Source organism: Lissotriton vulgaris, chromosome 5, assembly GCF_964263255.1.
Source record: "Lissotriton vulgaris chromosome 5, aLisVul1.2, whole genome shotgun sequence".
Classification (NCBI taxonomy): Eukaryota; Metazoa; Chordata; class Amphibia; order Caudata; family Salamandridae; genus Lissotriton; species Lissotriton vulgaris.
Genome location: NC_141693.1, coordinates 335,050,027 through 335,072,942, shown reverse-complemented (window position 1 = coordinate 335,072,942; position 22,916 = coordinate 335,050,027).

Below are 22,916 nucleotides of genomic sequence, written 5' to 3'. Positions count from 1 at the left end.
AGAACCCGCCGGAGGAACTGGAGATGCGCCGGTCTGTGCGGGGCTCCCGTGAGAGAGGGCGAGCCCCGCAGGCATCACCCAGTGCTGGGGAAGGCTGGCGTCCCGCGTCGGAGTCCCGGTGAGTGGGGGCTTCTTGTTGTTGGGTGCCTCGAGGCACCGTGCCCGGTCCTAGTCTTGAGCGGCCCCCGTCTGGCAGCGGGCCGCTCCCACCTTGCCCGCATTCTGTTTCGAGGCCCCGGGGCGTAATGGTGCAGAGTCCCCCAGAGGAAGGGGGGACTCCAACGTACGGGCGCACTATTCTTTAGAGCCTGAAAGGGGCAGATTGGCTATGTCGAGCCAAGAGGCCCATGTGTGAAGGAGCCCACGAGAGGCTCCCTGGGGGCATATTTGTTGTAGAGCCCCGAGAAGGCTCCGGGGGTCATATTAGTTAGAGGGGGCGTCGGGGCACATTGCTGGTGCCCGCACCTTCTGCCTGTGAGGGATCTGTTTAGAGCCTCAAGGGCTCCATCGGCCATAATTGTTTAAGAGCCTGTGTGGCTCCGACGCTTGGCTATGTGTATTGTCAGAGCCTGGGTGGCTCCACCAGTTGGCGCAGTTTGCGCCTAGGGGTCAGTGAGGACCCTGTTGCAGTTTGGACTCTCAGCTGCCCAGCAATTAGTGGGCAGCTGCACCGTTTAGGTCTTGTGAGTGTCCCAGGTGCCCAGCAGGTAGTGGGCACCTGCAACGTTTAGGTTTGGTGACTGGCGCTGCCTGGCAGCGCGCCCTGACATTGTGGACACAGGGCTTCTTAGCCCCAAGAAGGCCAGTTGGCCTAGGGACTGCCACAGGTGGTGGCTTATGTAAGTTTTACGCAATTGTATGGTTATTGCACCTCTGAATGTGTTTTCTTGCATCCTGTGTTATTCCTGCACCTCTGAATGTTTTTAGGCATCATGTGATTTTTGCGCTATTGTATTGTTCTGGCACCTCTGAATGTTTTTAGGCATCATGTGTCTTCCGTTCCCTGCGCTGCACCTCTGAATGTTTCAGGCATCATGTGTCTTCCTGCGCTGCACCTCTGAATGTACTTTATTGCATCATGTGCTTTGTTCTGAATACCGCTGAATGTGTAGGTTTATGCATCATGTGTTTCCCTTGTCTGTACACCTCTGAATGTTTTTAGGCATCATGTGTTTTCCTTTATTACTCCTCTGAATGTGTTTCATGCATCATGGGTAATGTGTTCTTGTTTATACCCCTAAATGTATTTTATTCTTAGGTGGTTGTTCTTTTTAGTACAGGTGGTCCCAGTGAGGTCCTGATACCTGTTCCCAGTAGTTACTGGATGTGATTTATAACTGTTATTTATTTTGTGCTATACTTATTCTAAGTTCTAGAAGTGATTTTATATCCTATTTTCTAATTTCTACTAAGTGCTGATTCTGACAGTGGCCCACGTGGCCCTGTCTCCTGTAAATAATCCCTTGTGAATATTGCCCGTGCCAGTTGGCACCATGTATTTTGTGTGATACTATCTGATGTGTTTTTACAATACAAAAGTTATTTTATAATGACCTTGTGTGGAGTTCCTTTTGTGGTGTGCCTAGTATGTTGTTGCTGTTGTGCGCTGGCGCAAATGCTTACACATTGCCTCCGAGTTTAGCCTTACTGCTCGTGCCAAGCTACCAGGGGTTGAGCAGGGGTTATCTTGGCGTGTGACTCCCTTGCCCTGACTAGAATGGTGGTTTCTGCCTGGCTTTGGCGTCAGCCTTAGCCTACCAGAAATAGCCGGTTCTAACAGGCGGGATGTATACAACTTTCTTCGACCTGCATTGGCACATCTGCTCAGGAGTGATAGTCAAAAGGGATTGCACTTCAGCCATGTAATGTTAGCATCCATTTACTCCAAGTCGATTGTTTAAGGTCACCCTGGGCCGCATTTACACAGCCCAGTATTAGGCCTTTGTGTTTGTCAGTGCCATATATTACTACATTGAACCGAACAGGAGGCGTGACCGTGGGTTACAACAGCAGAAGTTTCGGGAGAGCAAGTCTCCACACGTGGTCATGGTGTAGGTTTAATCAATTGGAGTTGGCACTCTTATTTGACCATGGGTTTGATGCTGCTCAAGGGCATTGCCGCACTTCGGCCAGAGCACAGGCATTGGGTTTCCCAGGGGGCAGCAAGTGCAGGCAAGGCTTTCCACATCTGGCACCAGAACACAAACATAGTCAGGGCCAACTTGTCTGTTGGGTGACTGGTGTGGGCACCAGGGTTGCTGTCGCTCCACGTAGGGGTGAGCTGGCTCCAATACAGGGCCTATGCATATATTGTTTCAAACCAGATTTGACACCAGTAAGATGTTCACCAGGGTCTAGCAATCACAGAGGTCTGTGCAGTTGTTAGGGGAATTAAAACTCCATGTACAGGTACAGTGTCAGTCGCCTGTGCATAGTTCTTGCAGATACTGTATCATATTAATTTTAATAATCGCTTTAGTTACAAGTGGTAAGCGTGAGATTCCCTCAATTTCAGCAAGTGGGTCACATTGTCAGCAACAAAGCTGCCTGGGGGGTCTGGGTGCAGTCACCACAGATTAAAACTGAACAGGCAACAGTTTGGCAGGAAAGTAGGGATGTGGAATCGATTGCCCACTTAACAGTATGACTATTGCACAGGAGGATGTCAGCCTATGCTGGGTAGGAGGTTCCGCTTCATCACCCAGATTATCAGTTAGAGGTGTTCCCAGAAAAAATTGTGAACTGCTTAAGGTTCTAATGAACAGTGCGGTTTGTGATATCGCGGGGAAGAGATATGTTAGGGACTTCATTGCGTACAACGTAGCACATTCAAGCAGGTGTTTTGTTGCAAGCTGCAACTGGAGTTTCCTTTATTACTCCAGCAGCTGCGCACAGGGACAGCAGTACGCAGCCCGGGAAGTCTGGAGATGAATAACTCAGAGCAAAATTAGCGTCCAACCGGAGGGATAATGGCAAGTACACGAAGTCTCCCTTGCTTAAGTCCCATATTACATGGCGGGATAGTCACCGATTGGCACAGGAACCTTAACTTCTAATAGTATTGTTGGTAATATACCCACGACTCTGTTGTCTCGTGGAGTATGTAGTCCCACTCGTAAGTGTAGAATGCATAAGAACTGCACATTGCACTATTTTAGTGTGACAGGTGCAACAATTAGATCCCTGCCAAAGCAAACTAAAATTCTTATGGTCAGATGCACAACATACAACTGTCACTCCAGTCTCACTGAAGGAAGTCTGTTAGCAGAGGTGTAGAACGGGATGTCTTGCGCCAGGATGCGGTCATTGCACGGGCGACACAGCAGATAGTCTGCTTTCAGACGAGGGTGCTTGCAGGCTAGGAGGCTAAGCAATGTAGCAGAACTAATGCTAAAGCCCCCCCACTGGACTGCCTGAGAATGTGAGTGCAGTGGGATTTACAGTGTTACAGGTATTTTCCCGCCCATACAGGGGCAGATGGGTAGATGGCAGGAATCTGTATAGAGTGGGGGGCAAGACCTATGGACCATCAAGGGTCACAGCTGGGTAGCAGGTATGTGGGTTTCTGTGCTCGAGCTTTAGTTAAGCAAGCCTTTAGGCTGCGTAAGTTGTCACCCCAGATGGTTGTGGTGACTGCGGTAGCGTGCGCTATGCGAAAAAGGTCATCCACTGCGATGAAACCTTGTTGCACCGGAAGAGACCACCGGCTTGCTCCAGAATAGCTCTAGTGTTTCACTTTTGCTAGCATGGGTGAGACTAGCATGGAGGAGATCAACAGTGAAACATCTGCTCTGTACCAGAAAGCAGTTCGTATTTTCAGTTTGGAAGCTGAACATGCATATTTGCAAGGCTGCAAGCATACTGGTGTAATAAGGGTGCAGTTGCGGGGAGGAGTTTTACATATGATGACTAAACTGCACTATTGTGCTGACGTCTTTAAACCCTGAATTTATATGATTACCCACACAGCGGGACTTTCTTTTGATGCCCTTAAACCATTTCCGCTGGTGAGTGCCAACGCATTCACAGTGTCATAATTCTAGGGCCGATCTGGCACGCTCTTGCTGATGGTGCTCTACATGGCTGCATAATGAGTGCCAGACTCTCTGCATCCTATGCTTTGGAGCGCTAAGGGCCAGAAAAGAGCGCATCCTTTAAACGTCCAGCCTGAGGCACAGTACCTGATCCCCTCGCGTTGGGGTCACTGGAAATTCATGGTACAAGCACATCTCAATAACAGGTACAGTTGTATGGGACCAAACGCAATTCTCTGATATGTACCTACTAAAGTTGCTCTTCCCCTGGTAGTTGAACAGGCGGTGAATTACTTTCAGGCATACTCCACTGGCAATAGGGATTGCTGCGATATATTTCAGGCATTAATAGGCCAGTGCAAACTTGTAGGGCTGTATTTGGCAAACATTATTCTGCTAAGTTCTCGTTCTTTTTTAAAAGCAACTCCCTAGAAGGGTTTGCAATTTATTTGGTGACATAATACACAGGCGAGTAGGATTGCGAAGATCCTTTTACGGCTTTATTTTATGGCCAAGGTAGGTGGAAAAGGAGGACTGACCAGCCGGTGGTCCTGGACTCTACTGCCCTGACTCACAACATATGAACTGCATAGAACAGGGGTGGGGGTGCCTGTGTTCAAGCACCTCGACATACGGACTAAATAGAAGATTGGGGAGGTGACCTGTGTTCAGACACCCCGGTGGGCCAGTGCGGTATGCGGTGCCCTAGATTGCAAGTAATGCAACTGTTGGCTGTAGCACGTTGGGGCCTGCAGGCACAATATGCACAGCTGAGTGGAGAGCTTGGCGGGCTGTCGCTCAACAGCTGAGTGGAGAGCTTGGCGGGCTGTCGCTCAAGTGCAATTGTAAGGCTAAGCTCATGTACAGGGTTAGGGTTGTGTCTATGCTTATTAATGCCGTCCACATGTTGGGGCCGATAAAGTGTGCAACAAAAAATTGAAGTTTATGCTTTGAACAATGGTATATAGCCAAACAGTTTGGTTTACTCCTATTGGCCTATCACGCTTAGAATATTTAGCGCCAGGGGCCCACTTTAGTGGCGCCGAAGACCGGACAAGGGGGAAGATTAGATTTTCTGATCTGGCTTTCTTTCATAATTAAAGCCGACACTAGCGGAAAAGGTGTGGCACTGAGTAGAACTTTGGGGAGGCTGCCTGTGTTCAGGCACCGCGGTGTGCCGGTGCGTTATGTGGTGCCCTGGATTGCAAGTAATGGAACTGTTTGCTGTGCACGTTGGGGGCCTGCCGGCACAATATGCGCAGCTGAGTGGAGAGCTTGGCGGGATGGATGAGTCGGTCAAGTTCCATTGTAAAGCCAAGCTCAAGTGCAGGTGTAATGTTGTGCCTAATTTTCTTACAGTCTTTGACATGTTGTTGCCGCTAAAGTGTACGGCCAAAACTGAAGTTCAAGTAATGTTGTGCCTGATCTATTTGATGCCTTTGACAGGTTGATGCGGCTAAAGCATGATGCTGTGAATAATTGTTTATATCCAAACAGGATGGTCCTCTCCTATCGGTCTGTGAAGTAATACCTGGTTTCACTATGAATAAACGGCTACACCCTAGACAACACGCTTTTACTCTGCGAGTTCTTGGGCTTAGTGGGGTAGAAAATGTCAAAAATGGAGAAGGGTGAATGTCACATTGTGCGCATACTATCACTTTACCCAATCAACTTGACACAAGGCCAGAAATGCTACAGGACTGGGGCAAAAATAACATGCAGTGCTCGAAAACAATGATGCTATTATTAATCATCAAATATGCGAAAAAACGATGTTGAGGAAATCCATAAATTCAACTGAAACAAGAAGGGAAACTCCAGAGAAGAGATAGAATTATGTTTAGATTAATTTAGACGAGATGAGAGAGATTATGAGATTGGCACCAGTTCACGTTCACAAAAAGATTTTATGTGTTAACAAAAGTTATGCACCCAGCGAACCTTTGGAAATGAGTCTGACGCTACCATCAGTGAATCAGACACTAACTTAAGTGAGGGAGAAGGGCCCTCACTAATATCTTATAGAACCTTTTTTTAGAGTAAATTAAGTTGTTATACATAATCCAAAGATCAGGGAGAGGACAGTCACCGAGTCAAACAAGAGTAAAAAACACAAGGAGGGGAACCAGAAAGAACAAACAAATACCCACTACGGAACCATCAGAAGAAACAATAGATCTACTTGAAACCGACACAGAAAACAACCTAATCATTAACCTCTCTAAATATCCTTTAAATAAAAATCAAATTAATCTCCTTAACAAAGGTCTAACATTTTGTCCTGAAAAACATCATGACTATGTAAAGACTAGGATAGAGCACGACCTTCCCACACCACTATTGCTGGCCGCCTACACCCAAATCTTAGCTTTGCTGCCGCCCAGCCATGGCAACACAGGAGCAGGCTAACTCCGCGGGTGGCCCAATGCATCCTGTCCTGCACAGAACATGTGGCAGCAGGGGGGTACCGCCTCAGAACTCCAGTACTGGGCTGCCCATGGTAAAGCTCCACAACGTTGGTCTCGATAGAAGCGCTCCAAAGCCCACCTCTGTTGTCGTCTTTCCTCAACTGCATGTCTATGAGCATTCCTTCAACTTGATTGTCTTGTGTCAAAGCAAGATCATTGGCTACAGGTGCCACCTCAGCTGTCAATATTATTTTTGGGCCACGGGGTGTTTTGTTTCATATGCTGTATGTCTTTGTTGCCTATTTCTGTTACGTCGCTACTTAAAGGATAAAGATCCAACAAACGCACGCAAAGACAAACTGGCTAGCAGGCTGCATTTCAGATTTTAAAACAGAAAAGTAACAGAGGTGAGTCCACACGCATGCTAGCCCACTAAGTTTTGTTTTTATGATCAGCATGAAAACCAGACACCCTCATGACCCCAGCTTTGCATTGTGATGCAGGAGTAATTCAATTGTGGCTGCTTAGTTCTTACGGCTCTCCCTCCCCCACAGCCCCCTCTTTCCAGGGGCCTTATTTATGAAGGACTTGCGCCACCGGTGCGTCACTTTTTCCCATTTTAAAAGTGACGCACCGGTGGCTCAAGGCCTTCATAAATAAGGCCCCAGGTCTCCAGTGGTCTAGTGTGTAGTTTGGAATCGATAAAATTGTAAGTGTAGATGTATACAGAAATGTGGCCATAGATTAATGTCATGTCGTTTTATGTTTGTGTTATGTAGCGTATAAATTTAGGATTTCTTCTTTTGTGAGGAATGCTACAGAATGTTAGGAAAGGAAATCTAAGTAATTGAATGAGTTAGGCAAATGTTTCACGACTTTGCGAGTGATCAATAACAGGTCCCCAACTTAAGTGTCCATCTTTATAACTGTCAGGTTGTAGGTTTCTCCTACAGCACTAACCCCAGTAGACTACCAAAACAATTACCACCTAAAAATCTCTTAATGGAAGAAATGCTTGAATGTCTAGGTACACCACATCACCTTTAGGTCTAAGGACAACATACATTTATGTAATAACATTAGATACTTTATATGGTTACATAAGTGTTCCAAATAACTAATTAGAAACGTTTTATAACCTCTTACAGGGGTGCAGATGAGTATCTTGAGGGTATATACAAACAGTAGAGGAATTATCAAACAGTATGGGCAGGGACCCCCACACTATCAAATATTGGCAAAGAAGAGACACAGCAAGACATTAATAAAAATGTGGAAGTAAGTAAGAAGTAAAACCTCTTTGAAGTGGGGAAATGTTATGCCTAATACACAGGACAGGACAAACCCCAACAAAACATCTTTCAAAACTCTTTATGTGTAACACTGCTGCTACCTTGAATAGACGATACTGAGATAATATCTACATTTCGGTGGGACCACGTGCAACTGTTGAATGATTTCCCTGAAACAATAACAGACTTGTCCAAGTATTAGACTTCTTAATGTACGCATTTGTTAGGGACCTTCCAGAGTGGAATTTAGGATATGAGTAACACACAAAAACTACAAATAGTAATACACATTCATGATAGAAACACCGGAATGATCAGAAACAGAAGAAATAGTTGAATTGACAGTGATTTTTGAATATCTGAAAGCCTGAAATAGTAACAATCTTAGAAATAGTTAGGGAAGCGTTAATAGCTGCATTATTGACAGAAAAATGGGCAGCGTTATGAAAGTAAAATGAAATATTTGTGTCATGTATCTAAATCTGTAGAGAGGCTAAGATGTTATACTAGTCTCTACTCATAGGTTCACCAGTCAAAAGAAACTACATTATTTAGAAGAACGTATGAGAATAAGTGAGTTGAAAGGGAAGAAAAACAGGTTGAATTTATGGTAACATTTTGTCAGGAGTAGGAGACGAGTGGATCTCCAGGATGATATGGAATAAATGGAAGGGAAAGAATTGAGGAATATCAAAAGTTTAAATAAAGATGCTAAGTCAACAGGCCTGCCTTCTGTCAGAGGTAGGGGAGTTCCAGGTTAAAGAGAGAGGTAGACTATCTATTAATGGAGTAAATATTAATGTATTCTCCAGAGCAACCTCACTATCCAAACTTAAGGGTTCGCCAAAGAGACATGGGATCCCCCTTAGAACACATGATAAAGGTGTTCCCTGGAAACAAGAACAGGATAGGAAAATAGTGTAAAGAATGTAATAAGGAAACATTAAAATATGCACATGCCTGGCCCCAAGATGACATTTGATAACACAACATTAGATTACAAGACTAACTTCTTGCAAAGTGCATATACAGGGTCTAAATTGGAGAAAAGGAAGGCCACTTAGGCACTATAGCTGTTTACCAAGACCATATACTCCTATGCACCGCACTAGAGACAAGGTCTGCGAAGCGGAATACTGTCTCTGGCTCAATCAAGGAAGGTTGACATTGTATAGGTGCCCCCCAGTTCATAGACAAAGGGCCCCCATGATGTAGGCTTTATTCACCTGAGAGTACCAACCATTATTTTGATGATAAAACTATAGATTTACAACCTCAGGACTGGGGGCTAGGAGAATTAATATCACAAGGCACACTGCAGATAACAAAACAGATAACCTTGGTGCCACATTACTCAGCTTAGGCTGTCAAGCTAGTAGTATTAGTGACAGCCCTCAAATAGGGACAAGGAGAAACAATAACAGTGTATTCAAACTCAGCCTAGGTCACCACAACAGTGCACTCCAGCATCATGCGGTGGAACAGACGTGGGTTCCTCAAATTTGATGGAAGCCCTGTCATGCACCGCCCCCTCCTAAAAGACTTAATACAAGCCTAGACACGGCAAATTCAGTCGCAGTGGTGAAGTGCGTAGCCCACACTAATGCCAGGACTTTGTATCCTCCGTAAATGCCCTTGTAGTTAGGGCAGCCAAGGATGCAGTATGACGGCCCCTTTAATAACACATACACCAAAGTCGTGTTAGCTAGTGAAACATTGCCATCTTCAGGCCCCTTGGGTGCCTTTGGACATTATACAAAGGCAGCTCACTTTTACCTAAATGAAATACAAGAAAGTGCCCCAGACATGAGAAACAGTTGTTGGAACCTAGAGGATGCACACAGACGGGAACAGATTTAATAAATAGACGGATATCCTCAGGGAAGCCAGTCATGCCCCAATCATTGCTATTTCAGCCCTAAACCAGCTAGCTTTCCCTTCGCACACTGCTAGAGGCATGTCTCTCCAAACATACCAGGATTGGTTTGTTCCCAACCTACATGAGATGATCACAATGCTCAGCTCCCACCTGCACTGTGTGCCAGCAGGGATCACTAAACCTCCTCTTCAAAGTAATATTTCTACAATACTTCAATGACGAGGGCCCTCCACTGTAATCAGGGCTGGCTCTAGGGCGGTGGTTTTTCTTGGTGCGACCAGTGCCACCACACTGGGTGCTTGACTTCAGGTAGGGGGCACCGTTTCCAAGTATATTAATGTTTTAAACGCATTTAATGTTGCGCTCCTTGCCTCCAGCAAATCAGAAAGTGCATACAGTGTAAATAGGTTAGTGGGTTATTACTTTTGGTAGCCTTTTGTTACTTACAGTTTTATATGTTAACACAATAATATGGAGCAGTGAATTATTAACAGTCATCTAAGAGCTGTAGAGATATTACAAGGTATAGATTAAAGCAATATATATTCTGCCCAGTCTTTTATTGTTATTCTAATGTTGCAAAAAAAGTAGAAATTCGTATTAACAAGAGAACTCCCAACCATGGTGTTACGGTTTAAATGCAGAGTTTGTGCTTCTCCAAACCAAGCACTCTTATATTATACTGGCCACCAGTAAGGATGACAAGTGAGGCCTTCACTTCTGTTTTATGTATTATTTCTTATACACTGATTTATGCATGAGTGAGTGATTGTCTCTATATAATGTAGGTTTTATGTAAAGTGTTTTGACACCCTACACTGGTATGAGTGGCACTACAGAACTAATTAAATGAATCTGGGTCAGAGTGAGTATAGAGACTTGAGGAACACTGTTAAAGGGTGGTAGTAAGGAGATCTGTAGCAGAAGTGGTCATTGGGGAGTGCCAACAAGCACTGTTGCACCGGCCGCCACCAGTGATAAAGCCTAGCCCCGTGTCCATTGTAATGCCAAGTCTGCTGCTAATTTTAGGTCCGTGAGGTAATACTCTGGTGGGGAATTCCTTAGGGGATCAGATTCGACATTTGCACATGTACTTCTGTCAATAATATAGTCTCCCACCTCACCACTTTGTTATGAATGACAGAAACTCTTGTTAGCTTTCCACACCCAAAGTAACAATATCCTGGAGTGCCTCAACGGCTTCCTAAAAAACTAGTAAACTGTGTGAAGCATTGGAAAAGAACAGGCTGTACTGTCTCCCACTAGCACTGATCACCTTGAGAAACACCTCAGGGTCAGTCCACCCTCTAACCTCACATCAGATGATGAACACCATCGCGTCACTAGTCATAGGTTACAGAGAGTGTGCCTGAAGTAGTACAAACTGAAATGTCCGTTTATTTTTCTCAGCTAACACAAATGTCAAAGTTTGTCTCTAAACAAGTTACAGGTGTAGCTGAAACACACGTCAAAGCCCCCTCCAACTGAGGCCCCTCCAGTACATGACCAACAAACACCCTTGCCAATGGGAACTCCAATTTGCATCAGGAACTTAAGTTCACCAGTAGAGAGATCTAGATCTTAATGACCCATTCCTGTGATAGACAGCACATTGCTACTACAGTGAACATTAGTGGCCACAAGCCATGGATCTCTCCCTCCAACATCTGTCTGGCCCTGGCTGTGCCAGCCATCTCTTTGGACACCGAGCAGGAAAAACAGAGGCGAGAATAGGAGCAGCAACAGGAGTAAAGCCTTCCTCTGCAGCCCCACCAAGAGACAATATGCATTTCAAGTGATGCATTTACATTTTTTTTCCTCCTTGGTGTACTAATGATTTTTGGCCTCCTGTATTTCTATTTCTTTTGCCCTACATAAACAATTATACACATGCTCAGAACTACTGATAATGATACTGACCATCCCCCTCTACAAATATTTGGTACCAGCACATACATAGTACGGGCCCATCCAAGTCTAGCCCCATTGCTATGTATGCTCCCTTATTACCCAAGCTACCTCAGTAGACACATTGCATTACCTTAAAGAGGTATCCCTAAACATTACACACTCACTGTCTCTTGTACCTCTTTTTATGCAGAATAAAAGTACAGCTGCAACCAAGACATGTTAGCTCCTGTATTGGGCGAGTTAATACAACTAGATTTGATAACACCCCTGAAGGACTACAGATCCTGACAGGTAGATGAGAGATCGGATATCAAGAATGAAAGAAGCAGGTCATAAGAGAGATTGGCCAAAGTGGGAAAAAGGATATCAAAGTGGGGGATCTTAGGAATTACTCACCTGCCGCTTGAATATTATAATTATAAGGCTAGGCCCCACTCGCCTGGTTGCGTGGGCAAACCAGGTCTCAGTATCACAGGATCAGTATTTGCTCATGACAAATTGCATACAGGGGCTAAGTGCACGATTAGAGAAATCATTGTGGAATGGCAACAAGACAAGCAGCCCCTCGTGTTTGATAAGATAAGCCCCCTGTGAGCTCCCTTGAACTTGATTTTAAAGTAGAACCTAATTTAAAAATGATATTGATGGCCATGAAGGGTGGGCGTGTACAAGGGGACAATGGGTCACTGACTGAGGCCATTACAAGAAAATGGTCAACGAGGGAGGTGGGGCCCTGACAGGTGTTCCTGACTGTCGGGGTTGTTCAAGGCCTTGTTGCCCCCGATTGTTGTTGCTCTTGACGAGTCTTATTTTTTAGGTGACAAAAGCATGCTGCAAGAGGATGACAGCTAACATGGGAGAAGCATTTATAGTTAGGAAGAAAGCGAAGGGTGTCAGGGGGTGCAGAAGCGAGTATGAGGTGATCCCCCTAGTAGATTGGAGATTAGAAGATATAATTGAAAAATCAATTAGAGAGGAGGATGATACTGGGAAGAAAGATGCATCATGTAAAGACCAACACAGATCTAAGACGTGAGACCCCCATGCATATCTTTCAGGTTAGAAATAATTTTAAGCCCCTGTAAGTAACGCAGACCCGTGCACAGAAGAAGAGACTTGATGATACACAATGTGTTTCAGCAGAGAAAAGACAGGTCACATCACACATTAAAGGTCATGAAACTTCTTGTGGTTAGTTAGTTGAGCGGAAAAACTCACACATGCGCAAAGAGTTGCTAACTGTAGGTCTCAAGTACTGCATGCCTGGCATATGATTGCCTGAATCTTAAAAAAAGTTTTTTGCTGCTAACGCTTTGCTTAACAAAGAAGAAAATAACATGGGATAGAGTAGAAGGGGGCGGTAAACAGTGATAATAACATATTTGAGAAATTAACATCTGTTTATGATTCTTTCATCAATAGTAGACGTTTTAGGCCTGATATGCTAAGCCGCAAGAAAAGATTGCGGTGAAACGCAACGCAAGTTGAGTCTGCGCATTAAGAGTCCTGGAATGATCTGCTGACCTGGACATTGACAGTCTGCCAAGACCCAAGGACGAGTGCTTGGGAAAAGATCCTCAACTGAAGAAATTATATAAAATGTGTATCTATCTATCTTGTGAGATGTATGTGAACAGGAATTGTCATGAGAATTGAATAAATTAAGTGGGAAGAGTTTACTAAACAAATAATTAGTTAAGAATTTTGGAATGACCACATGAGGGGATGATAACTCCCCTGCCCCGGCCCAATCACAGTTCAGGATTCACAGACATTTACAACATTTGAAGGTAGGACATGCAAAATTAAAGGATATAATTCGAGCAACCTAAGGTTAAGATAGAGAGCTGCTGCTAAGAAGAAGCATTGTTGATGCTGAGTGAGGAGTAGGCGAGAACTGCTACTGAGAAGAACAGACTGGGAAGATTAAGTACTGAAAGACAGCCTCATTAGATAAATAGAATTATGTTGTAAATTTAAAATTTCATTACAAAGTATGAGATACTATGTCCTTTTGTCTCTTCATCTATCACTCCTAATGTGTTTAAATTGTTGAATGCATTTGTGTATGTTATTTGATAAATTAATTTTTCTCTCTCGTGAAAGTTGGAGTTTGCACTGTGAAACTGTACAAATGAGCGTTAATTTTGATTGAATTAGCAGATAAAGTCTATTGAATCTTACCTGAGTCTGATTATTTTTACTGTGAAGTTATAAGGTAAATTAGTGAATTTGTTAATATCACCAAAAACTACTCGACTAATGGTCCATTGACCAAAGGAAGAGTGTTGATCTGTGAAGATTAGTTAGGCACAGACTAATTTAGATCAAAGAAAATAAAACTTGACCCCCAGCGAAACAGTCAGGAAATCTAAATGTGTATATGGACCCGTTGTAAGTGATACATTGATGCGTGAAAAGTTTATCATGGCCTTTTGCTGGCTGGATCAGTACCACCCTTCACTGCCTGTGATGTAACTTGAAAGAGACTCCTTATTGTTTTTTTACAGTGTCATTTTTTCAGGACAGAAGTATTTTCAATTATTATATGCAGAAAAGCCATAGTTGTTGCTTATGTATCTTACGCAACTAACAGCCATTTACAAAGCCAATAGGCCTGGATTGTTGGTATTCTTACTTATTGTATTATATATCTGGATGCAATGACTTAATCAGTCGGGCGGAACACTGTGCTAAGCACAGATTTTTAGTTTATGCGTTTTAAGCCACACCCTTAACTGTATCGGCCGCGCCCCTTTGAGAGACCCCCGAGTTTTTTCATCCCATTAAAAGCCCTGGATACCTGCATGTGAAAGTGCATCTCTCTGCATGTGATAAAGTTGGGGCGAACCCAGGCCTTTAAGTGGGCGGGTCTCACCAGTGCTGCGCACCAGCAGTTTTTTAAAGGGGGCCTCGAAACAGGTCTCTATCGGGCTCTGTTTTGTGCCCTGGCACAGGCGGTCAGTTTTTTTCCCGGACTGCAGTGACAGGAGGCACATCCATGTGCATGTGCTCACTTCTCACTAAGGGAGAAGTTACTGCTTGATGGTATGCCAGGTGAGCGTTGTAGTGGGAGGGAAATCCTTTAAAGAGAGTAATTTTCTCTCTGGATTTCTCTTCTCTTTTTGAAACTCGTGAGCAGCAACATTGTCGTGGTGTCACCAGGGCTTTAAGTGAAAGCTTTTTCAATATTATGTACAAGCCATAGTTGCTGCTTATATATCTTATGCAACGAACAACCATTGACAAAGCCAATAGTCCTTACTTGTTGTATGTATGAAGTTACTTGTATCTTATATCTGAATGCAATGATGGAAACAGCAAAATACAAGTCGGGCGGTACACTATGCTAAGCACAGATTTTTAGCTTACGTCTTTTTAAGCCATGCCCTTAATTACCTTGGCCACGCCCCTTTGAGAGACCCCCCCCAGTTTTTTTATCCCACTTAAAGCCCTGGGCGTACCTCTCAAGAGTGCAGCAGGTATAGTAGGGCCGAGACCCGAGGGCTACGAAGGACTGCAATTATACATTCTTAATTATCATTTTTTTAAATATACTGTATTGAGCAAATTAGGATATATTTCACAAGTTGTCTCTTTATGGATCTACTTTGTGGCAAAATATAAACAAGCTCTGACAAAAGTACATACTTGGTTGGCTCAGCGAGCTTGCCACCACGTCTTGGTATACATTGCTTCTACAGATACAAGTAAACAAGCCTTTGTAATCTGAGCGCTGCATGCCCTCCACCCTCCCCATGGACTCACATACACCGACCACCACTCTTCCAGAGATGACTCACCATTTCCGCCTTGTTATGCTTCTTCTTCCAACACGGTATGAGCAGCATACTTAGCCCCATGCGCGAGGCAAAGAACTAGAGATCGTTCTTCAATATGAGTGAGAAATCATTCTCCACAGAAAATGTAACTGATGCGAGGATACAGGGCATTCCACGAAGGGATAGCAGCATGGCATGATGGCCCAGAACATGGCCAGGCAGCAATTCCAGATGTATTCATGGTGTGGCAGAGAATGATCAAAGACTGGGGTCACATTTCAAGCTACGGAATAACGAAAGGTAGGTGCTGATGGGGCAGAAATCAGAGGGATAAGTCTTAGTAGAGAGAGCAGAAGAGACAGACACATCGGGGTACGAAGAACAAGGGTATGACTTTACTGGGGAGGACGGAAGCAGGCTGATATTTTCGGAGTGGGGCCCACGGGGGCAGATGTAAAATGAAGAATCAGCAGAGGGAGAGGTAAGTCCCAGGAGAGAGGCACAAGAAGCATGAGGAGAAACATGTCTGCTGCAGGTGCAATAACGTGCGTCTTCCTTGGAGAAGGAAGCAGAGAGATCCCTATCCTCTCGGGATGAAGAGAAAGGGTCAGCGCTCCCTAAGAAAGAAGAGGCTGCATGCTTGGGGCACAATGTACCTGCACAACTTGAGACTGTGTAATTATCTATTTCCTCTAGGTAGTATGCACCTGGGTCTGTACACTCTGGGGGAGAGGTAAGGGGGGCAACATCTTCATAGCAGACACTGCAGGGTGAGGCATCTTTTGAGGAAGAAATAGGGAGATCAGTAGTCTCTAGGGTGGAATAATAGAAATCCCAATTATCATGGACAGAAACTGAGGAGGCAACCTTATTGGTGGAGACAGAATGGTTGGTCCCCCGAAAGCAAACACTGTCGTTATTATTCTGTAAAGGATAAGCGTAGGGCTCAGCGTTCCCTAATGATGACAAAGAGCAGTTGGGATGATTGGGACAGACCTCATGTGAGTAGGCACAACTAGAAGTGTAAGTAGTAGTTGAGGTATTTGGGACAGCATCGCTGTGGCTGGCAGCGCAATACCTGGAACAACAATTTGGGCAGATCGAATAATTCAAATTTCTTTGGGAGCTTACGCATGATTCAGCATCCCAGGAAGAAGAAACCGAGGGTGGAACATTCCCGGAAGAGACAACAGATTGGCTGTGACCTAAGGAGGTGCAGGCACCTCTATCCTCTAATGAGTAATTCTGGCAGACTGTGTTGATGGGAATAGTGAGAACCGTGCTGTCAAAGGAGGTACGGCGCTTGGGCTTTACTGGACAGACATCCTTGGCATCAGTTGTCTCTGAAGAAGTAATTAAGGAATCAGATTTTAGTAGAGACATATCCTTGATGCCAGTTTCAACTAGTGTGGTAATTGAAAGGTCGCTTTTTACTAGAAAGACTTCCTGGAAACATGCCTCCACTGGAGAGGGAACAGAGAGGTCTGCTATCAGAGGACAGTAGTCCGGAATGTTATTTTTCACTGGAGAGATGTTGTGGACATCCGTTCCCACTTGAGAGGCAACAGTGAGGTCAGTTTTTACTGGAGAGACCTCCTGGACTTCATTTTCCACTAGAAAGGAGACAGGTTTTACTGGAGGGACATCCTGGAAGTCGGTTTTGACTGAAAAGGCGACAGAGAGGTCGGTGTTTACTGAAGAGACTTCGTGGACGTCCACTACCACTGGAGAGGTCTTTAATGCACAGCAGTCAGAAAGGTTATTTTTCAGTGTAGGTGAGATAGGCGAGTCGGTTTTCTCTATAACACTGTCAGGGAACTCAGTTTTGGCAAAGAGATTTGATTTTTCTTGGGAGGAGACTGAGACAATACTTTTCTCTGTGGATAAGACCCTGAGATCGACTATCTCTGGAGAGGGAACTAAGGCGATATTTTTTCCTTCGCAGGAGACAGAGAGATCGTGTTTCTCTGTGGCACACACAGAGACATCAATTTCCTCAGTAGTGCAGACAGAAAGGTTAGATTTTTCTTGGGTGAAAACAGAGATATCTGTTTTTTGGGGGACAGAGAGTGAGAAGTCACTTTTCTCTTTGCCACAGACAGACACCTCTGTTTTCACTGAAGAGATGAATAATTTATTAGATTTATCCAGACAGGAGAGAGGGAGTTCGAATTTTACTGGAGAAGAAAATAGGTCAATTTTCTCTGAAGCAGAGACACCGTGCTCAATTTTGACAAAGACCGTTGCATTCGATGCATCACTTTTCTCTGTCTCTGAACAGCAGGCTGGAGAATCCGTTTTTTCTAAGGCGGAACTGGAGAGGACTGAAGTCTCTAAACGATAGGCAGAAGGGGCCATTTGTTCCGCTGAGACAGTGAAATCAGCTTTCTCTTGAAAGGAGAGCGAGAAACTAGTTTCCTCAAGCAAGGAAGGAGGGAGGTCGTATTTCTCTGTGGTGGAAACAGATGATTCAGCTTTATCGAACCTGGACGTAGAGGCCTCCGTTGTTTCTGAACAAGGTTTGGAGGTCTCTGTGCCAGAGACAGGGGAGCTGGTTTTCTCCGGGAGTAATACCGAGAGATCATGTTGCTGTGATACTGAAGAGTATGCTTTCTCGGTGGTGGAGGGAGAGTAGTCAGTCATCTTTGAGGCAACCAAAACAGATTCCCTACCCCCCGAGAGTTGAGGGGAGAGGTCAGGACTTATGAAAGGGGGAGCAGTATGGTCAGTACACCCATGCAAAGACATATCAGCATTCCACTGACTTAGAAGCAGGGGTGTTGGTATTCCCTCAAGCTTCGATCTAAGATGTTGGTATTCCATCAGGGGAAAGCAAATATTTTGGTATTCAATGGAGGGAGCAGCACAGGGGTTGACAGTCTCTGCGGGTGGAACAGATGTGTTGATATCCATTGTGGAAGGAAATAAGTCATCACTATCCTGCAAGGTGGAAAAAGATGGAGTACTCTCAGTATCCATTGACTGACCAGGACAGGAGGCACTGATCTCCAATAAGGGAGTAGTAGCCTCTGGTGCCCTAGTACACTCAGCTTCCGCTGGTTGGCCAGGACAGGAGGCACCGATCTCCAATAAGGGAGTAGTAGCCTCTGGTGCCCCAGTACAACCAGCTTCCGCTGGCTGACGAGGACAGGAGGCACTGATCTCCAATAAGGGAGTAGTAGCCTCTGGTGCCCCAGTACAGTCGGCTTCCGCTGGCTGACCAGGACAGAAGGCACCGATCCCCAATAAGGGAGTAGTAGCCACTCTTATTCCAGTACAGTCAGTTTCCGCCAAATGACCAGGACAGGAGGCACCGATCTCCAATAAGGGAGTAGTAGCCTCTGTTGCCCCAGTACAGTCAGTTTGCACTGACTGACCAGGACAGAAGGCACCGATCTCCGATAAGGGAGTAGTAGCCTCTGTTGCCCCAATACGGTCCGTTTCCGCTGACTGACCAGGACAGAAGGCACCGATCTCCAATAAGGGAGTAGTAGCCTCTGTTACCCCAGTACAGTCAGTTTGCGCTGACTGACCAGGACAGAAGGCACCGATCTCCGATAAGGGAGTAGTAGCCTCTGTTGCCCCAGTACGGTTTGTTTCCACGGACTGACCAGGACAGAAGGCACTGATCTCCAATAAGGGAGTAGTAGCCTCTGGTGCCCCAGTACAGTCAGATTCCGCCGACTGACCAGGACAGCAGGCACCGATCTTCAATAAGGGAGTAGTAGCCTCTGTTGTCCTGGTAGAGTCAGTATCCACTGAGAGCACAAGAGCGGAGGCACCGCTCACCCCTACGGATGTAGTGTCAGTTGTAATATATTTCGCTTCCACAGAGATGGCAGAAGTGGAGGCATCGTTCCTTAAGAGAGAGGCAGAAGCACTGCTATCCGCAATGGGTGTAGTAGCCCCGAATGGGAAAGGCTTGAGGACCTTACTCTTTAAAGAGGGAGCTGAAAGATCTGTTGCCCCTGGAGCTGGATCTATATATCCCGTGGTACTTGGACAAAAGTCAGTATCAGCAGCAGTTGCGGAAAGTGTATTGGAAATCTCTGAATGTGGATTAAAGAGATAGATATCAATCCCACGGGGAGATAGGGTGGTAGCATCCAGTAGGGGGGGAACAGAAGAATCAGTTATTGTCAAAAGGCATAAAGAAGTATTGTCTGATGGAGAATCAAACGGATTCACACCTACTGAAGATGCAGTTCGCCACATGGAGAGATTAGGTAGATCACTATCTGACACGGGGGAAACAGAGATGAAGGTAATCCACTCCTGGTGAAGGAGTGAACTTGGTCTTCCCACAGGAGGGCGCCAGAGATGTAAATATTTCATACGAGGATGACAAATACTGTTTTTTCCACAGGAGTCGGTATTCCCTAATTGATGAAAAGGAGAGCCTATTCCCAAGACTGAAGGATTCAAAGAGGCAGAAGGAGCACCGTCAGAATCTACAGATGCTAGGAGAGAAGGGGTGCCATCTACTAAAGAGGAAACAGAGCGGGTGGCACTGCCCGAATCAGAATAAGATAAGCGGGGATGTAAGACTGAGGTGTCCGCTCCTATCTCCAATGGGTGAAAAGGAGAGCCTATTCCCAAGACTGAAGGATTCAAAGAGGCAGAAGGAGCACCGTCAGAATCTACAGATGCTAGGAGAGAAGGGGTGCCATCTACTAAAGAGGAAACAGAGCGGGTGGCACTGCCCGAATCAGAATAAGATAAGTGGGGATGTAAGACTGAGGTGTCCGCTCCTATCTCCAATGGGTGAAAAGGAGAGCCTATTCCCAAGACTGAAGGATTCAAAGAGGCAGAAGGAGCACCGTCAGAATCTACAGATGCTAGGAGAGAAGGGGTGCCATCTACTAAAAAGGAAACAGAGCAGGTGGCACTGCCCGAATCAGAATAAGATAAGCGGGGACGTAAGACTGAGGTGTCCCCTCCAAGGGAAGGATGGCGATCAAATAAGGGTGTAGAAGAGTCTGCTTCCACTGAGGCATTAGTTGGAAGGTTTGTGTCTAATGCAGGGGCAGGCGATTGCTCCGCTTTGCTAGAGGGCAGGTAGAAGTGTACCAAGGGGGGAGGGTGGGCTGAGAGATGCCTAGAAACGGCAGTGTCTTCCGACAGTAGAGCCTCGGAGGAAGTTAATTGTGGAGTCGAGCAAGAATCTTCCCGAGGTGAGCAAACCAGGAGAGTCTTTGAGCGAAGGTTATTCTTTTCCCAATGGATTTCGTACTGAGAGCTGTAACCCGAGTTACCTGATGTGGGAGGGTTGTCGTCTTCCTCCTCAGAACGAGACGTCTGGATCCTCCATAGCGAATAGCTAAGGCGTTCCGTAAAGAATGGATCGCCGTTGATGTCCCTGGTGTCAAAGGTATTAGAAAGAACCGAGGGAGTAGTGCTGCTGGAGAATGACCGAACCGGAGGGATGAAATTGACGTAGATGGAGGAAGGACGAGAGGAAATGCTGCTTTCAGACAAAGAAGGCCTTACAGAGGAAGTGACGCCAGAAGTTGGCAAACCGCTGGTACTCGATGTGGGAGGGTTGTCGTCTTCCTCCTCAGAACGAGACGTCTGGATCCTCCATAGCGAATAGCTAAGGCGTTCCATAAAGAATGGATCGCCGTTGATGTCCCTGGTGTCAAAGGTATTAGAAAGAACCGAGGGAGTAGTGCTGCCGGAGAATGACCGAACCGGAGGGATGAAATTGGCGTAGATGGAGGAAGGACGAGAGGAAATGCTGCTTTCAGACAAAGAAGGCCTTACAGAGGAAGTGACGCCAGAAGTTGGCAAACCGCTGGTACTCTCTGTGCTGGGAGAAGGCGCGGGCTGAAAGAGAGATAGACCAGGTCTGCCAGGGTGGAGGTTGGAGTAAGAATACAGGTAGGGAGTGGTGTGCTCCGAGAGTGGAGAAGGAGGAGAGAGAGTGAAGTCAGAGATGAAAAGAGGAAGGGAGGGAATGGTGTGGACGGAGGAGGGCGAACCGGTCGTACTCTCTGAGCGGGGATAAGCATCAGATGGAGTGGGCGATGCATCGGCCTCCCCAGTGGTGAGGTTGCTGCCTATTCTAGGGTTCGTGTCACGTAAGAGCACAGCAGAGTGGTCCGCATTGGCTGCGGGGTGAGTAAAACGCTTGGGCTCTACTAAAGACGGTGAAGAAATGGGCACTCTGTCTGATTTCTCCTCCAGGGATGGCACAGCTGGGGCACTCTCTACTGGGCAGATAGTGGTGATGTCGTAGTTGGAAGGAAGAGAGATAGTGGTGGGGTCAGAGATAGAAGAAAGAGAAACAGTGGTGAGGTCAGAGATAGAAGGAAGAGAGACAGTGGTGGGGTCGGAAGGAAGAGACACAGTGGTGGGGTCGGAAGGAAGAGACAGAGACACAGTGGTGGGGTCGGAAGGAAGAGACAGAGACACAGTGGTGGGGTCGGAAGGAAGACAGACAGTGCTGAAGTCGGAGTTGTGAATCTTTGGAAGGGGACACGTTGTGTCATTCTCTGCAGGCCGAAGGGGAGTGCCATTCTCCGGGATACACGGTGTAGAGGCGTCATCAGTGGCGGAGGGCAGTATCAGGTGGTATAACAGATCGGTATTACCTAAAGGAGAGTCCGGCTTATCTGAGGCTTCCGGAGAACTCATGTTGGTCGGGATGCGAGGCGGGTTTCTTCGGGTAATGCTGCCTGGCCATGCGTGCGTGACAGGAGGGCAGGGGAAATGGATCTGAGGCACAGCGACAAAGTGCTTGGTATTTAAGCGGAAAGCCGCCTACGTCTAACAATAACCCATTGTGTCAATAACATTTAATGATGTTGCGCAGTGTCAGTCAGCAATATGGTGACCAACTGGCATGGGTGCAAATTCAGGTCGGTGAGGGTAAAAATTCAGGACAAAACTTCAGTACAAAAGGTACGTTTTACGGACACATCAAAGGAGGTCGCGTGGGTGGACGCGGACGTCACAACAGGAATTGACGTCACAAAGGTGGTTTGCCATCAGACTCATGTCCTGCCCTCACTCACCCCTTAGATGCGATTGCATCAGAGAAACCAGGTGTGAGCAGCGTTCTGAATGAGCTCCGATCTCGCCCCAGAGAGGCCAGAGTGGCTCCGTTTTCTCCAGTTATTGAGCTCCGGGTAAAATAAGTGGGGGGACGCCGTCCGCGTGGTACCCTGACTCGAGCCATGCATACATCACTTCACTCATCCATCCCTCCATCCACACTTTCACTCATCCGTCCATCCACTCTTTCACCCTATCCATCCGTACACTCATCCATCCACTCTTCCACCCAACCATCTACTCATCAATCCAACCATTTATCCACTCATTCAGCCATTAACTCTTTCACCCATCCAGCCATCCTTTCACTTATGCTTGCTGACTCAGCAAGCATAGGATCTGAGACACAACTAGAAACTGCTTGGAATTCAAGCGGAAGTTGCCACCTAACGTTGTAACAAGTTCCGATGATGTCATAAACATTTACGCATAATGTGACGCATCGCCAGCTGCAGTCAGCAAGCATAGGATCTGAGTCTTGGGCGTCAACCGAGGGTCTTTTCATATTCTAACGTGCCCCTCTTTACATCCTGTTGTGCTGCTTCAATGAC